The sequence below is a fragment of the Elaeis guineensis genome, chromosome 4, assembly GCF_000442705.2.
Source record: "Elaeis guineensis isolate ETL-2024a chromosome 4, EG11, whole genome shotgun sequence".
Classification (NCBI taxonomy): Eukaryota; Viridiplantae; Streptophyta; class Magnoliopsida; order Arecales; family Arecaceae; genus Elaeis; species Elaeis guineensis.
This window is the reverse complement of record NC_025996.2, coordinates 132,713,946-132,731,673: the sequence shown is the minus strand read 5'-3', so window position 1 is coordinate 132,731,673 and position 17,728 is coordinate 132,713,946. Positions and strand designations below refer to the sequence as shown.

The window sequence follows — 17,728 nt, the reverse complement described above, 5'->3', positions numbered from 1 at the left end:
ATGACAAGTCGGATTCCCATTACCCAAACCTAGGTCGGGTGCTTGCGTAGCGTCATGTGATAATCAGTGGTGAGCCGAATATCCTTCGATCGATCGTGACCTGGTCGGTAAGTTGCGAACGTGACATTGGTCGTGTTGGCGTTCTGCTTTTCTTGGCCGAGGCAGAGTCGGTGAGTCAGCCGATCGTTTTGCCTGGGATTTTGACTGTAGAGGGAGTGTAACTCCCGCTGTTGTGGATATGTCGGCCCTTTTAAGCATCCGATGCATTGTCGGCGATCGGACCATTGGTCCCCAGTGGTACGTCAAGTTCACATCGGGACGTCGGGGGTTCGCACTTCTTGGTGAGTGCCGACCCACAGTCGAAGAGTCGAGATTCCAGACTCCGAAGTTTTGAAACTGAATTTGTATTTCGAGTGAGTGGATACAGTTCACTGGTAGTACAACTTCAGGTTGTCGGCATTCCAGGTCCGGGGAATGGGGCTCTCTTCTAGAGTCTCCAGTCGGTAAGCCCTCGGTCCGTAGGTGTCCGCTACTTTGTAGGGTCCTTCCCAGTTCGGAGCTAACTTCCCTTGGTCAAGAGGCCTCGAGACTTCTGCCTTTCTCAGGACTAGGTCCCCAGGCCTGAAAAGCTTTGGTTTGACCTTGGCGTTGTAATATCGGACCACCTTTTGTTGGTAGGAAGCCATTCGGAGTTGTGCTTCGCGTCGGAGTTCGGGCAAGAGGTTCAAATCGGCTCTCCGACACTCGGAGTTGTCTGGCTCTTGATACTGCTCGACTCTAATCGATGGTAGTCCGATCTCGAGCGGTATCATCTCTTCCGTCCCGTATGCCAAACTCAAAGGTGATTCTCCGGTCGGGATACGGGGTGTCGTCCGGTATGCCCACAGGATGGAGTTCAACTCCTCGACCCAGAGGTCTTTGGCTTCATTCAGTCGGATCTTGAGTCCATGCAATATGATTTGGTTGGTCACCTCGACTTCGTCGTTGGACTGTGGGTGCCCAAACGAGGTTAGTCGGTGCGTGATACGAAATCTCGCACAGAAGTCTCTGAAGTCCTGGTTGTCGAATTGCCATCCGTTGCCGGTGATAATGGTGTGCGGCAATCCGAACCTGAAGATGATGGACTTCTGAACGTAGTCCTCCATCTTCCGCTCGGTAATCTACGCCAGAGGCTCGGCTTCCATCCACTTGATGAAGTAATCGATGGCGACGACTATGAACTTCCTTTGGCCAGGTGCCGGAGGAAAGGATCCGAGTATGTCGATTCCCCACTGGGCGAAGGGCCATGGGGCGACTACCTGAGTGAGCTGGCTGGCGGGTCGGTGTTGTATGTTGGCATACTTTTGGCACGGCTCACACTTTCGAACCAACTCAGCTGCATCCTTCCTCATGGTGGGCCAGTAGTAACCCTGTCGCAGGACTTTGTAGGTCAAAAATTTGCCCCCCAAGTGATCACCACAGATTCCTTCATGTACTTCTCTGAGGGCATAGTCCGTGTCGGCCGGCCCCAGGCATTTCAGCAAGGGAAGGGAGAATGACCTTTGTATAATCGGCCGTCCATCATCACATATTGGGAAGCCGCCCACCAGAGTCGTTTGGCTTCCGCGGGGTCTTCGGGGGTAGATCTGTCGGTCAGGTACTGAGCGATCGGATCCATCCAGTTCGGCTCTGTCGCCAATTGTAGCACCTCTTCGACCTTGTCGATGCTCGGTTGTTCAAGACTTTCTATGAATGTCCGGCCCAAGGTGCCGTAGTCGGATGTCGCGAGCCTGGAAAGCGCGTCAGCCCGAGCATTTTTCGACCTGGGGATGTGGAAGATCTCGAAGTACTTGAAGGGTGCTACGAGATCTTTTACCTTTTGGTGATATTTGGCCATGGTCGGATCCCGCGCTTCGAACTCGTCTTTGACCTGTCCAACGATTAGTTGAGAGTCGGAGAAAACTTTGAGACGGTCGACCCCGAGCCCCAGTGCCAACCCCAAGCCTACGACGAGCGCTTCATATTCGGCTTGATTGTTGGAGGCCTTGAAGTCGAATCGGAGGGCGTGTTCGGTAACCACTCCCTCTGTGTTGGTGAGTAGGAACCCAACCCCGCTCCCTCGAGCGTTGGAGGCTCCGTCGATGTGCAGCACCCAGATTGAATCGGGGTCGCATTCGGAGGTCCCAACCTCTTCGGGGCTTCCTTCTCCCGACGCTCGGTCGGTCGTCGGGCATTCCACGACAAAGTCGGCTAGAACCTGGGCTTTTAGAGCCGGTCGCGGCCAGTATTTAATGTCGAACTCGCTCAGTCTGACAGTCCACTTCGCCAGCCGTCCTGACGTGTCAAGGCGGTGCAGGATTGCTCTCAAGGGTTGGTCGGTGAGGACCACGATAGCGTGCGCCTGGAAGTATGGGCGGAGCCGCTGTGCTGAAATGACCAGAGCAAATATCATTTTTTCTGCCTTCGAGTACCGGGTCTCGACTTCGTGAATCACTTTGCTAACGTAATATATCAGTTGGTGGACTCGATTCTCGTTCTCTCGGACGAGCACCGAGCTAACTGCCTCCGGGGAGGTAGCCAAATAGAGATACAAACCTCCCCGACCTCCGGCCTCACAAGTAGGGGCGGAGAAGTCAGGTATTTCTTCAGTTCCTCGAAGGCTTGTCGGCACTCATCCGGCCAAGAGAAATGCTTCATCTATCTCAGGGTTTTTAAGAACGGGAGGCATCTTTCGACCGATCGAAAAATGAATCGGCTGAGCACGATGATCCTTCCGTTGAGTTATTGCACCTCCTTCTTGGTGTCAGGATGGCGCATGTCGATAATCGTTTTGATTTTCTCGGGGTTGGCCTCGATTTTCCACTGCGAAACGAGGAACCCGAAGAACTTCTCCGAGGTCACTCCGAAGGCACACTTAGTTGTGTTCAGCCTCATCCGGTGTCGTCGTAAAGTGCAGAAGGTTTCTTCGAGATCCCGCACGTGATCTGAAAGTTGTGCACTCTTCACCAGCATGTCGTCCACGTACACTTCCATGTTGCGCCCGATTTGGTCTTTGAAGACCTTGTTGACAAGTCGCTGGTAAGTAGCCCCGACGTTTTTCAGACCGAAGAGCATTACTCTGTAGCAGTAGAGGCCCTTGGCGGTCACGAAAGTCGTATGCTCCTCGTCCTCAGGTGCCATCCGGATCTGGTTGTACTCGACGAAGTAATGCTGAGAGCACATCTAGCTTGGCTTGATTTTTTTCTGATTACAGATCGCAGGTAATTACATATTATTATTATAGGTTGATTCGATGGGTTGGATAAGATCTTTGACAGCATCAATGATTTTATCTTCATGTAAATTTTATTGTCTCATAAAATTTTTATATTATGTATGTATGTATGCATGTGTATGTGTGTGTCTATATATATATATATATATATATATATATATATATATATATATATATATATATATATATATTCAATCAACGGTAAAAGTAAGCACCGTTTCCCTCCCGTATGACATAAAAGACAACAAAGTCACGCTACGAGATCATGCTACAAATCCAAATTTCAACAAACCACTGTCATGCTTTACCCAACAAAAAAAAAGGAAAACCACCATCACGCGATTGGAATCCCATCCTGATGCAACTCAGCATGTTTGGCCTCACCCGCCACCACCGCCTGATCTTCCTCCTTCCAAAACTCGCGGACAACATTGCTGTTGGCCCTCCGGAGCTCCTCCAAGAGCTCCTCCAACGCCCGGTCCGACGTCCCACCCTCTGCCACAGCGGCCGCCGCCACCCGCCGGAGCTCGGCAGCTCTCTCCCTCGCCTTCCCACCCTTCTCACCTCCCCCCATCACCTCTTTCACTCCCTTGGCCACCTCCTCCCTCCCTATAATTTCACCTGCTTCTGCGCCGCCCACACGCACGCCGGCGCCCAGGAGCTCCACCACGTGCTTCGCGTTCAGCTGTTGCTCGGCGATCATCGGCCATGTTAGAATCGGCACCCCCACCGATAAGCTCTCCAGGACCGAATTCCACCCACAGTGGCTGACGAACCCTCCGATCGCCACGTGTCCCAGTATATCCCTCTGTGGGACCCAGTCTCGTACTATCTTCCCCTCTTCTCCACCCAATCGGGCGGGACCCAGGACTCTGAGCGAACCACCCAGACGAAGTTGTGACCCGATTGGACGAGCCCGTGGGCCACCTCGTCAAGCTGCGTTTCCGGCACGTGCACCTGGGTCCCGAACGAGACGTAGACCACCGAGCCCCGGTCCTTTCCGTCGAGCCATTTCAAACACTCGTGAACGTGGGACTCGGGAGCGGCGAAGAGGGAGAGAGGGCCCACCAGCCAGGCGCGGGCCCCGCCGCGATAAAAGGATTCCAAGAGCCGGACGTAGTCGCCGTCCACTTTGGCGAAGCTGTTGACGACCATGCCCCAGCTGCTGATGTCCGAGTCGACTAGCTCGTTGAGGTACTGAGTCACCGGGTCGTCCGTGTTGGCCGCATTGCGGATCGCGTCGGGAACTTCGGTTAAGGTGAGAAGGAGCGAAGGGGGCGTGCCGGGGACGTGGATGGGAAGGCGGTGGTCGCCGGAGGCGGCTGAGGTGAAGTGGGGTTGGTGGACCCAGAGGGACTTGCAGAGGGCCATGGAGAAGGCGGACATGCCGTGGAAGACGAGGCGGGGGAGCCCAAAGCGGCGACAGAGAGGAAGGGTCCAGCCGAGGAAGAAGTCGGAGATGAGGCAGAGGGGGGACGAGCGGCGCCCCCGAGGAGGCGGGTGAGAAGGTGTTGGAAGGGGCGGCGGAGGAGGGCGGTGGCGTGGAGGAAAGCAGGGTAGAGATCGAGGGAGGGGAGGCCGTCCGTGGACTCGACACCTGGGGGGAGAGGGTCGATGTGGGGGAACGGGAGGGTGAGGATGTCTACAGCGGGGTGGCAGCAGGAGGGAATGGTGGCGGATGAAGGGGGAGTTGGCCGGGGTGGTGACAAGTGTGACGCGGAGGACACGGGCCGCGTCCTCAAACATCAATCTAACAAATTAAAATAATTAATTTTAATTTTAATTTGTAAATCAAAATAATCAGATCAATCAATAATTTTTCATAGTTAATACCAACACCTATACGGCAGATAGATAATGCTGCCAATCAAGACTCAATGCTGAAGAGGCATAGTTCCTCAAATTCCAAACTAGCCAATTAGAGTGAAGGAACATGGAGAGTTCCTCCAACCAAGACTTGAACATTTAAAAGGCAAGACTTCTCAACAATCGTGAATTTTAAATTACAAGCTAATCAATTGAAATAATTAATAATTTCACATTATTGGCAATGGTAAATGGAGCACTTCATCAGCATAGCTTCTGTTCTGTTAACAACAAGAATAATCAATAATTTCCATCTTAATATCGATATCCACGTAGCAGATAAGCTTCCTCTGGTGTGCAGATAATAGAAGTGGGATAGGCCGGTTAGGCATTGTAGGAGACCTCAAAGCCTGGGGGGTGGAGAATCCAGCGGTGGATTCATGTACTACCACGAAGAAGTCGACAACAGACAACTGTTTTTAACGTGCAGATAAGATAAGGTTGGACAATTAAATGAGGGTGTGGATTTGGTCAGACATGGTAGGGTGGCAACCTATGCGAATTAATGCTATTAATCTGCATCAGCCCTCGAAAACAAAGCGCACTGTAAATCTTTTTACATCAAAATTTTTTACGATAGACTATTTCTATTAATGATAAAAACAGATAAGAATAAATATTCTTTAAAATCTTCAAAAACAAATAGATATTTTGCCAGCAATGACCTTCATCCTTGAGATCTCGTTACGAGTTTTTAAGCGTCAGCAACAACTTCCATCTCTCTCCAGAAGAAGAAAAAAAAAAATCTTATCAATAACTAGGTTTTACTTATTATTATTTTTTGATTACATTTCAATATCTATATTTCTCAAACCATAGAGTCATACTCTAACATAAAATAATCGAGGTTGCATTTGATAGTTGACAATCTATCCAGATTACTGATAATTTAAAATAGGTCTATTGGATTACTATTTTTGTTATATTTTTTGGATGATAATTCAATTATATTTGGATTGTCTTATGGAGGAATGACTATCGAGATTATTATTATTTTGATAATATTATAATAAAAAATTTAAATAAAATTATTTCTCAAAAAAATCACATCAAATTCATTGTCCAACCCTCCCTCATCCACCCCCCCACCTCCCTTCATGCGCACTCCTCGCCTGTGGCTCTTTCATCTCTCTTTGCCTGTTCATGGCTCATCCGACCTCGTCCCTCACCATCCTTCCGTAGCTCCTCCATATTTATCCTCATCACTCCCACGTACGGCTTGCATGCGCCTGCCCTCCCTCGTCCTCCCATCGTCGGCGGTTCTCTATACTTCTCTATCTGTCACTTTTTTGTGCCACCACTACATCCACATTATTTTGTCATTTTTTCAGAAAATAAAGAGCATTAGATAAAATTATTAAGAATAGTTTGAGAATTTAATTTTATATTACTGATAATCTGATTATCATATCAAATATATCAATCAAAATTTTATATAATTTATCATAATATTATATATATATTAAATATAATAATTAATATTATTAATAATTTAATAATAATAAATAATCCCAACGGAAAGAGGAATTGAGTCCAACCATGTGCTAGCAAGGTTACCATGAACCCAATGGATTTCTCTAAACTCAATTGACACTTCATAAGCTCAATTACTTATTCCAGGCCTAATCTCTTTGTTGTGTGACCTCATAAGTTCAATTTTATCTGGTAGTGAGACATACAATGATCTCTATTATCGTATTATTGAAACTCTTTTCAATGGATCGGAATAATTTGACTCTAACTCAATAAGGATTGTCGATCCAGAACAACTCCAGTGAGCTCTCACAATCTATTAGTGACACCTAGCAGTATGTAGTGACAACCCAGTAGAACTAAAATAAACCTTTAGGTGTAGTTAACGTGTGATTCAGTCCCTCTATCGTGAGTTCCGACTAGATGGTAGGTCATGAATAAATCGTCAAACCTCAACATCAGTAATATGATGGATTCAATCAGCTTAAATCCATATGTGATTCTATAAAAACTCTTTTCCATCAATCACACTGCTATGGCCATAGACTTAAGGACTTAGCCTCTTAAATCTCATAAGACTATTCCTTTCTGCTAAAATCGATAGATCCTATTTTGATGCACACCTCACTCTTATAGTGGACCAACTGTCGCCAACATCCACTACAAGGGCTTCTTGAGATCCATATTGATGTGTCAGTCAAATTCCAGCAGTCTCACTACAAGCAGTAGTGTCATCTCAGATCAAAGGACCAGTCATACAACTGTAGTATCGAGAAAGTCACTAACGGGTGAGCAGATATCCATATGACTTCTTGTGTTGGTCACACTCAGTGCTATTTATTCTCTAACAACCACTTGCACTTTCGTTCCAGTGTTTCTATACTGCAGTCTCGAGACTCATCTGTCCAAAAGAAGCAATCCGTGCACTGGTCTATTCGGATTAATCACCATCCCCATGATGATCCTATATCAGGAGTAATTTAGGAATCAACTATCAATGACATATATCTCAAATTCTCAACTCTTTGAGAATATGTGTCATCATCTTGTTAATCTCTTGGATGATTCATGAACACATAGATATGAATGGTAATATAACTGTCCAATAAGTACAAAATTATGTCCTAGAGATATGAAATGTGTCAGCTAAGATTGGTTTCTAGGACATACATCCAATAAAATTAGTATTATAAGATTTTACCATAAATTTATTTAATCAATTGTTAAATGTTTTATTTGCTGATTCGCATGGATATATTCATACCAATTTGGTTTATTTTTATCCATTTTATTAAAAAAAAACTACTAAGCCATGCTACAGTAAAAAATATTTTAGAAGTGGCTTTAAAAATACAATGCACCACCCCCCATATCACAAACAGACGGCCAATATTTTTGTTTTGGCTAGGGTTACTCACGGTACATGCTATATTCACATAGGCTCACTATGCATCCAGTACTTTAATCACAAAAAAAAAAAAAAAGCGTATGCATCCTGTAAGAAAAATTAATAAAAGTGATTATGGAATTACTGAAGTTATCTTAAGCCGCAATTGAAGAGTTTTAATATAAATGGACATAAAGCAGATGTCATTTACTTACCAAAGTAAACGACGCTATCGCATTTGGTTGGAAGTCTGGCATCTTCATGACATTGAAATTTGACAGAAACTTGCTTAATTTTATTGTTAAGGTCCGAGAGGGCTATCAGTGGTTTAAAGCAACATTATAAAAGACAAAAGAAGCATACCCATCTTATCCGAGTGACATAAAGTCAAGTCATCCTAACTAAGTTGGTCAAAGACGGTATTAAGACTGAAGATACCTGTCAGTTCATCAATATCTCTTTGAGATTCTATCAATTAATGCCGTTTTTGGCCAACTTTGGATTTGCCGGCCTGCATGACTTGGAGAGTAAACTAAAGTTGTTCTCAGTGCCTGCAGCTCCACCCAAAAAGAAGAAGAAGAAAGAAGGGAGGAGGAAGGCCTCCTCTACACTATGGGATACATCATTCTGATCATTATTCGTCGTATGATGGATGATCAGCAAATAATATGTATCATATATATATATATATATATATATATGATTTGTACTTATGCACGCATTATTTCCTTATAATGAACAGTCAGCATGACGTAGCATCCCCAGTCCATGCTCAAATTATAAAACCCATAGAAATCTTTATATGCTATATTGACTCATGGATTACATTTGTTACAGCTAACACCAGGAGGAAGGCCTCCTCTACACTATGGGATACATCATTCTGGTCATTATTCGTCGTATGATGGATGATCAGCAAATAATATGCATCATATATATATATATATATATATATGGTTTGTACTTATGCACGCATTATTTCTTTGTAATGAACAGTCAGCATGATGTAGCATCTCCAGTCCATGCTCAAATTATAAAATCCATAGAAATCTTTATATACTATATTCAGGGCCGGTCCTGATATTTTTTTAGATCTGGGGCTAAATAAAAAAATGAGACTTTCTCTATTAAAAATTAACATATTTTAAATATTAATTATTATTAAAAAAATTAATTTACGTGCAATAATTTTTTATAGATATATTCGTTAAGTAGCATATAAAATTCATCATTAATCTATGTAATTATTTTTTTATTATAATATTATAAAAAATTATTCTTGCACCCCATTGGAATATCAATACAGGACTTGGGCCTGAGCCTGGGGCGGTCGCCCAATTCGATTTGCCCCAGAGCCGGCCCTGGCTATATTGACTCATGGATTACATTTGTTACAGCTAACACCACGTTCTTGTGTGTGCTCGCGCTTAACTTGCCATTATAATGTAAGGAAAAAAGGGAAAGGCTGACAGAAAGATCAAAAGAAAAATCAGTTAACTTTGAAGTGATTCATGACATTAGGGCTCGCAAGAAGCTTCAGTAGACTGGGGACAGCCCACAGAACAGAAGAAATTAGGGGCCCTTTATATTTTCGGGGAGGGGGGGGGGGGGGGGGGGGGGTGTTGGTGTGTGGAGATTATGATCTTTATTCAAGAATCAAGATTTTGCTGATTAGAAAAAAATTTCACACTTGATTTCAGTGTCCTCCAAATCAAAGAGTGATCAAGTTTGTCAATGGGATTCTTTCCTTAAATTTTATTTTAAGGTTTTCGAGGCATTGTTTATGGATCAATTTCATGTCCGACAACAAAGCAAGAAATTATTATCAGACACTAGATCTTCGATTCAGAGCATTGGGTGAGTCATATGATTGCATCTAATTCCAAATCTGAGCTTAGAAGCATGGTTGGTTGGTTGATGCTTACATTGGGACTGTTATTGGTTAAAACTCCCATTTGTAATGCATTTATTCTGGTTTCATGCCTATCTCCTCCTTTACGAGTTGTTAAGATTAACTTTGCTGCTTCGGTTATATCTCAAAAGGCAGTTGTGGGCTTTATTATTTGGAATCATCAAGCTAGATTAATCCAAGCTAGCGGTAAGCTTCTTATGCATTCACCTGTGCCATTTGCAGAGTTAATAGCTGCTGAGCTTGGTCTTAGTATAGCTATGTAGCAATTCCATTGTGCTCATGTCATACTGGAAGGGGATTCTGAAACTGTGATCTCTTGGCTTAATTTTCCATCTAAATATAATACTAGTCCTTTTATACGAGATATATTTTGTTGGAAGCAATCTCCCTCATCTTTTCGAGCATTGCATGTACTTCAGGAAGCTAACCAGATGGCGGACCATATGGCTCATATTGCTCTTGATGGTGATTTTCACTATAATTCCCCGGCAAATTTTGACTTATGGGGTAGACTACTCTTATCTGCAGATGCTTCTAATATTCAGTATGTTAGACATTCATAGTATGGACTATGTTTATAGTGGTTATGGAATCAGTTGCGGTCAATCTCCTCATCGCATTGTCGTCGGGAACGAGTGCCTGTAAAAGAAATCTGCACTGACCGGAGGTGACTCCGGCGGGGATCCTCCGACGGTCAAGTCAGAGAGGAGATTAGACAACAGTAGACTAGAATTATGAAACTCAACGAGAGAGGGCGAGAGAGAGAGAGAGAGGGAGGAGGGATTCAGGGGGTTCGAAAGGACCTCCTGGCACTGTTGCCTTCCTCGATATATATATAGTGGAGCGCGGTATGGCGCCGTCATTAATGGTGCAGACAATGGAAGAATTGTCAAATCGCCGAGAACTGTCAGAGCCACCGTGAGATTGTCAAATCGCCGTGGGGCTGTCAAATCACTAGGGTTGACCCATGCCTTAGGTGGGATAATGCCCCAAGGCGGCTGTGCCACATGCCGGTGTCAGGACTAGCAGCCTCCAGCAGTCGTACGGCGTTTGGAGGAGCCGACCGACTATAGGTCGGCGGTTGGTTGAGGGGCGTCGGGCGGAAGCCCGGGAACCCTCCGACAGTCCGTCGGGCGCGTTGTGGGAGTCGGGCATCGGGCTCCATAGTTCGGCCGATCGAGAGCGAAGAGGGTCTGTCCGACCGACGCATATTCGGTCGGTCGGCGACGGCTGCCGTCGGTCGGCAGAGTCGGGCACCGGTCATGTAGGCCCGACGGTGAGTCGGCGTGAGTGGGGTCGGTCGGTATACCCCAACAGTTGCCCCCTCCACTCCTGAGTCAGATGGTGCGCTGGCCAATGTCTTTGTATGGGCGACAGCGTCGGGTGAAAGGAGTGGATTCCCATCGCATTAAGTCCCGAATCTGACGACCGCACCGCTGGCTAATCCGGTGTCAGGCATCTCATGAGTGCCAGGTGATTCGCCGGTGTCAGACATCCCATCGGTGTCAGATGTCCCGTCGGTATCAGATGTCCTATCGGTGTCAGACATCCCATCGATGTCAGACGTCCCATCGGTGTTAAATGTCCCGTCGGTGTCAGATGTCCCGTCGGTGTCAGACATCCTGCCACATTGGGATTGAAAATCGTCGTTCCTGCCACCCCTTCGAGGATGCGAAATGTCACGGCCCCTTCACCACGTGGCAGGTGGCCATTGGGTCGGATCCGTTCGAGCGGATGGAGGTGACGTGGCTCGATCTGAGGACGGGTGCGTCGAATCGTCGGGCTGAAAGATGGCCCGAATGTCGCCACGTGGCGCAATCTGGGAGTTCCTCGTTGGTCGTGCTTCCATCTCGACCGTCGGGGGGCACTATATATACAAGATCGCCTGCGTCCAGATTTTCACTTTCTCCATTTGCTGTCGAGACTCTGCCCGTGCGGTCCCCAGCTCCAGGTAACCGTCTCTGTTTCTCCCCCCTTTGGAGGTCCCTTTTCTTTTCTTAGGGGCCTACCGTCGTTGCCCGTCTTCTTCCCACTTTCTGCTCTCTGTTCTGGTCCATGGCTAGAACATCTCCAAGAGGAGGTCGGTCAGGAGACCCGACTGACGATCCTCGACCGACCCTGGAGGTGGAGGTCTCTTCACTTTTGAGGCCGAACGTCGATCGGCTCCGGGAGCAATATTACATCCCGGAGCAATTTCGGCTGTTCGCCCCTGGTGCCAATGGTCGGGTCAACAGCCCGCCCGAGGGTCAGGTGGCCTTCTACGTCGAGGCCTCCGGGCCGGTCTTCACTTCCCAATCTCGGAGTTCGTCCGGAACGTCCTTGACTATTACGGACTATGTCCGGCACAACTTGCACCGAACTCGGTTCGGCTAATAGTAAGTTTTGCCCTGCTGTGTCCGCTTTTGCCGACTGTCCCTCGGATCTCGCTCTTTCGAGCATTTTTTGTCCTCCGACCCCACCCTAAAGCTCGAGAGTGTGGTACTTTAATCCTCAGAAGGGACTTTCTTTCATCATCGGTCTTCTGTCGTCCATTCATGGATGGAAGAACCAATTCTTTTTTGTCTCTTCTTCCATTCCTTGGGAGTTCTCTGCCCGTTGGGGGAACTCCCGAACCCAACCGAACGAGAACAGTCGGGTGAAAGTTGGGGATCGGGAAGATCCACCGCCTGAAAGATATTTCGGTGCCGAAGCAGAGGGAGCTCGTCACCGAGCAGGCCCTGTACGACGCCGGTCTCAGTCTGGTCCCTCGCTTAGGTTCGCTTTCTGTTTTCCCCCTCCTTGCTTTCTTCCTTTCTTTTTGGGTGCTGACCATCTGTTGTCTGCAGATACGCCCCCGAGGGCGAGACTGACGGTGGCCGACGTCCGGCAGTACGCCGTGCGAAAGAGGCCGGTGCAAGGGGCCGGACCATCGCGGCCTCCCAAGAGGCCTCAAGTGGCTCCATCGAGCGAGCCGGCTGGGGCAGAGGCGGAGCCTGTCATCGCACTGTCGGCGCCGACAGTGCCTGTCGAAGTACCGTTTGAGGGACCATCGGCCGAGGGAGCAGACTCACCGGAGGGACGTGCGGCCGAGGGATCGGTCGAGGAAGTGCCGGCTGCTCAGCCGACAAAGGAGGTTCGGGAGGAGGCGCGCGAGCCCGAGCCACCCGCGTCTGCTGCTGCCGCGCCTTCGGAGGGGACCCAGTCAAGCTCAAGCATACCATCCTTCTCCGACATCAGGGCCTGGGTGTCCGCCCGTGGGAAGGCCCCGATGGCATCCGACGACGAAGGAAGGTCGACCGATGGCGGAGGGTCGATTGACTCTCCACTGTCCGACGGAGCGTCGGCCCTGGCCAACCACGACTTGGCCAGGAAGCTATGCCAGGCGCTCATCCTTTCGGCCGACAATGAGGCCATGAAGCATCAGCGGGTTTCCGACATGCTGTCTTCGTTTTACCCGACCATGATCCGGATAAGTCTTCCTCTTCTCTATTTTCATTATCATTTCTCATAAGTTCGGCCTTCTAACGGTCGGTTTCGTCTCTCGCAGCTAATTTACAATATATCCAAGCTGGAGGCCGGATACCGTAGATTCGGCGATCTGCGTGCAGCCTGGAAGGACAAGGCCGCGACCGTTGAAGCCGATAAAGCTATACTGGTCGACCAACTGCAGCAGTCGGTCGACAGGGAGGCCCGGCTTGAGGGGGAGATCTCTCGTCTTACTGAGGAGGTCTCCCGACTCACAGGCGCCTTGGCGACTTCGGAGATCGAGCTGCAGTCGGCTCGTGACGACGCCAAGAAGAAATCCCGAACCATCCGTTGGCTGCGTCACGAGAGGGACAGCTTCGATAAGGAGCTCAGGGCCGAACGCGAGCAGCTCCGAGTAAGCCTCGGGAACCTCGCTAAGGCCGAAGAAAGTCTGTCCATCGCTCAGGCCGACGCAGTCATCGCGAGGGCGGAAGCGGAGTCGACGAAGGAGGCTATGAGTCGGGCTATAGAAGACTTTCATGACTCGGAAGAGTACCGGGAGGAACTTCTGGAGAGCGGCTTCCTCTTGTACCGAGTGGGGTACGAGGATGCTTGAGAAGCCATTCGGGGCTTGTACCCAGAGCTCGACCTTGGCAGCATCGTTCCGTTAGAGTCGGAGGCCCCAGCTGCGGAGGAGACGGCCGACCCATCGTCGGGAGGTCGCACCACCATAGCGAAAGCCAAAGCAGATGCGGATCAGGCTACCGAAGGTCAAGCGGCTCTGACTCCCGACGCCCGAGTAGATTCGTCGGCCGTCCCCAACCTTCATCCAGTGGAAGAGGTCGATTCTGAGGACTAGTCGGTCTTTTATTTTTCTTTACTTCTGTTTATCATACTTGTATTCGGGCTTTGGTCTAGTTTTGTAAACTTAGCCCGAACTTCTAATGAAATCGAAGTCAAAGTTTTTTCAACTTGGACTCTTTTCCTTTGTATGTCTCTCTTCCTTCATGTGTCGTGGGATACTTTTGAACGCATAAGTCGCTAGCCCGACAGACTAGTTAGGACGTTCGGTAACGCGCGTCGCCGCGAAGGCAGAATGAATTCTGACTTTGGATCAGCCTCCTGATCATCGTATAATCCGACGATCGAGGGCTTAAGTCGGACGTCTGTCGCCCGATCATGAGTCGGGCATGTTCGTCGAGTCGAAGGTCGTCCGACCCCTAGGCATGATCCGATGGTCGGATCATTTCATATGGTCTGATAGTCAAATGTTGCTCGAGATGCTTAGTCGAATGGCGTCCGATGCGTTTAGTCGGGGAAGCGATGACAAGTCGGATTCCCATTACCCAAACCTAGGCTGGGTGCTTGCGTAGCGTCATGTGATAATCAGTGGTAAGCCGAATATCTTTCGACCGGTCATGACCTGGTCGGTAAGTTGCGAATGCGACATTGGTCGTGTTGGCGTTCTGCTTTTCTTGACCGAGGCAGAGTCGGTGAGTCAGCCGATCATTTTGCCCGGGATTTTGACTGTAGAAGGAGTGTAACTCCCACTGTTGTGGATATGTCGGCCCTTTTAAGCGTCCGATGCATTGTCGGCGATCGGGCCATTGGTCCCCAGTGGTACGTCAAGTTCACATCGGGACGTCGGGGGTTCGCACTTCTTGGTGAGTGCCGACCCACAGTCGAAGAGTCGAGATTCCAGACTCCGAAGTTTTGAAACTGAATTTGTATTTCGAGTGAGTGGATACAGTTCACTGGTAGTACAACTTCAGGTTGTCGGCATTCCAAGTCCGGAGAATGGGGCTCCCTTCTAGAGTCTCCAGTCGGTAAGCCCTCGGCCCGTAGGTGTCCGCTACTTTGTAGGATCCTTCCTAGTTCGGAGCTAACTTCCCTTGGTCAAGAGGCCTCGAGACTTCTGCCTTTCTCAGGACAAGGTCCTCAGACCTGAAAAGCTTTGGTTTGACCTTGGCGTTGTAATATCGGGCCACCTTTTATTGGTAGGAAGCCATTCGGAGTTGTGCTTCGCGTCGGAGTTCGGGTAAGAGGTCCAAATCGGCTCTCCGACACTCGGAGTTGTTTGGCTCTTGATACTGCTCGACTCTAGTCGATGGTAACCCGATCTCGAGCGGTATCATCGCTTCCGTCCCGTATGCCAAACTGAAAGGTGATTCTCCGATCGGGATGCAGGGTGTCGTCCGGTATGCCCACAGGATGGAGTTCAACTCCTCGATCCAGAGGCCTTTGGCTTCATTCAGTCGGATCTTGAGTCCATGCAATATGGTCTGGTTGGTCACCTCGACTTCGTCATTGGACTGCAGGTGTCCAACCGAGGTCAGTCGGTGCGTGATATGAAATCTCGCACAGAAGTCTCTGAAGTCCTGGTTTGTCAAATTGCCATCCGTTGCCGGTGATAATGGTGTGCGGCAATCTGAATCTGAAGATGATGGACTTCTGAACGAAGTCCTCCATCTTCCGCTCGATAATCTGCGCCAGAGGCTCAGCTTCTACCTACTTGGTGAAGTAATCGATGGCGACGACTATGAACTTCCTTTGGCCAGGTGCCGGAGGAAAGAGTCCGAGTATGTCGATTCCCCACTGGGCGAAGGGCCATGGGACGACTACCTGAGTGAGCTGGCTGGCGGGTCGGTGTTGTATGTTGGCATACTTTTGGCACGGCTCACACTTCCGAACCAACTCAGCTGCATCCTTCCTCATGGTGGGCCAGTAGTAACCCTGTCGCAGGACTTTGTAGGTCAAGAATTTGCCCCCCAAGTGATCACCACAGATTCCTTCATGTACTTCTCTGAGGGCATAGTCCGTGTCGGTCGGCCCCAGGCACTTCAGCAAGGGAAGGGAGAATGACCTTTGTATAATCGGCCGTCCATCATCACATATTGGGAAACCGCCCACCAGAGTCGTTTGGCTTCCGCGGGGTCTTCGGGGGTAGATCTGTCAGTCAGGTACTGAGAGATCGGATCCATCCAGTTCGGCTCTGTCGCCAATTGTAGCACCTCTTCGACCTTGTCGATGCTCGGTTGTTCAAGACTTTCTATGAATGTCCGATCCAAGGTGCCGTAGTCGGATGTCGCGAGCTTGGAAAGCGCGTCGGCCCGAGCATTTTTCGATCTGGAGATATGGAAGATCTTAAAGTACTTGAAGGGTGCTACGAGATCTTTTACCTTTTGGTGATATTTGGCCATGGTCGGATCCTGCGCTTCGAACTCGTCTTTGACCTGTCCAACGATCAGTTGAGAGTCAGAGAAGACTTTGAGACGGTCGACCCCGAGCCCCAGTGCCAACCCCAAGCCTACGACGAGCGCTTCATATTCGGCTTGATTGTTGGAGGCCTTGAAGTTGAATCGGAGGGCGTGCTCGGTAACCACTCCCTCTGAGTTGGTGAGTAGGAACCCGACCCCGCTCCCTCGAGCGTTGGAGGCTCCGTCGATGTGCAGCACCCAGATTGAATCGGGGTCGCATTCGGAGGTCCCAACCTCTTCGGGGCTTCCTTCTCCCGACGCTCGGTCGGTCGTCGGACATTCCGCGACAAAGTCGGCTAGAACCTGGGCTTTTAGAGCCGGTCGCGGCCGGTATTGAATGTCGAACTCGCTCAGTCTGACAGTCCACTTCACCAGCCGTCCTGACGTGTCAGGGCGGTGCAGGATTGCTCTCAAGGGTTGGTCGGTGAGGACCACGATAGCGTGCGCCTGGAAGTATGGGTGGAGCCGCTGTGCTGAAATGACCAGAGCAAATATCATTTTTTCTGCCTTCGAGTACCGGGTCTCGACTTCGTGAATCACTTTGCTAACGTAATATATCGGTTGGTGGACTCGATTCTCATTCTCTCAGACGAGCACCGAGCTAACTGCCTCCGAGGAGGTAGCCAAGTAGAGATACAATACCTCCCCGACCTCCGGCCTCACAAGTAGGGGCGGAGAAGTCAGGTATTTCTTCAGTTCCTCGAAGGCTTGTCGGCACTCATCCGGCCAAGAGAAATGCTTCGCCTATCTCAGGGTTTTGAAGAACGGGAGGCATCTCTCGATCGATCGAAAAATGAATCGGCTGAGCGCGATGATCCTTCCGTTGAGTTGTTGCACCTCCTTCTTGGTGTCAGGATGGCGCATGTTGATAATCGCTTTGATTTTCTCGGGGTTGGCCTCGATTTTCCACTGCGAAATGAGGAACTCGAGGAACTTCTTCGAGATCACTCCGAAGGCACACTTAGTTGTGTTCAGCCTCATCCGGTGTCGTCGTAAAGTGCAGAAGGTTTCTTCGAGATCCCGCACGTGATCTGAAAGTTGCGCACTCTTCACCAGCATGTCGTCCACGTACACTTCCATGTTGCGCCCGATTTGATCTTTGAAGACCTTGTTGACAAGTCGCTGGTAAGTAGCCC

General features: G+C 49.0%; 1 pseudogene; it reads right to left on the bottom strand.

Annotated features, from left to right (window-relative positions):
• Positions 1-3,455: 3,455 nt before the first annotated feature.
• On the bottom strand, positions 3,456-5,014 carry LOC140857589 (UDP-glycosyltransferase 73B4-like; annotated as a pseudogene).
• Between the last annotated feature and the right edge of the window lie 12,714 nt (positions 5,015-17,728).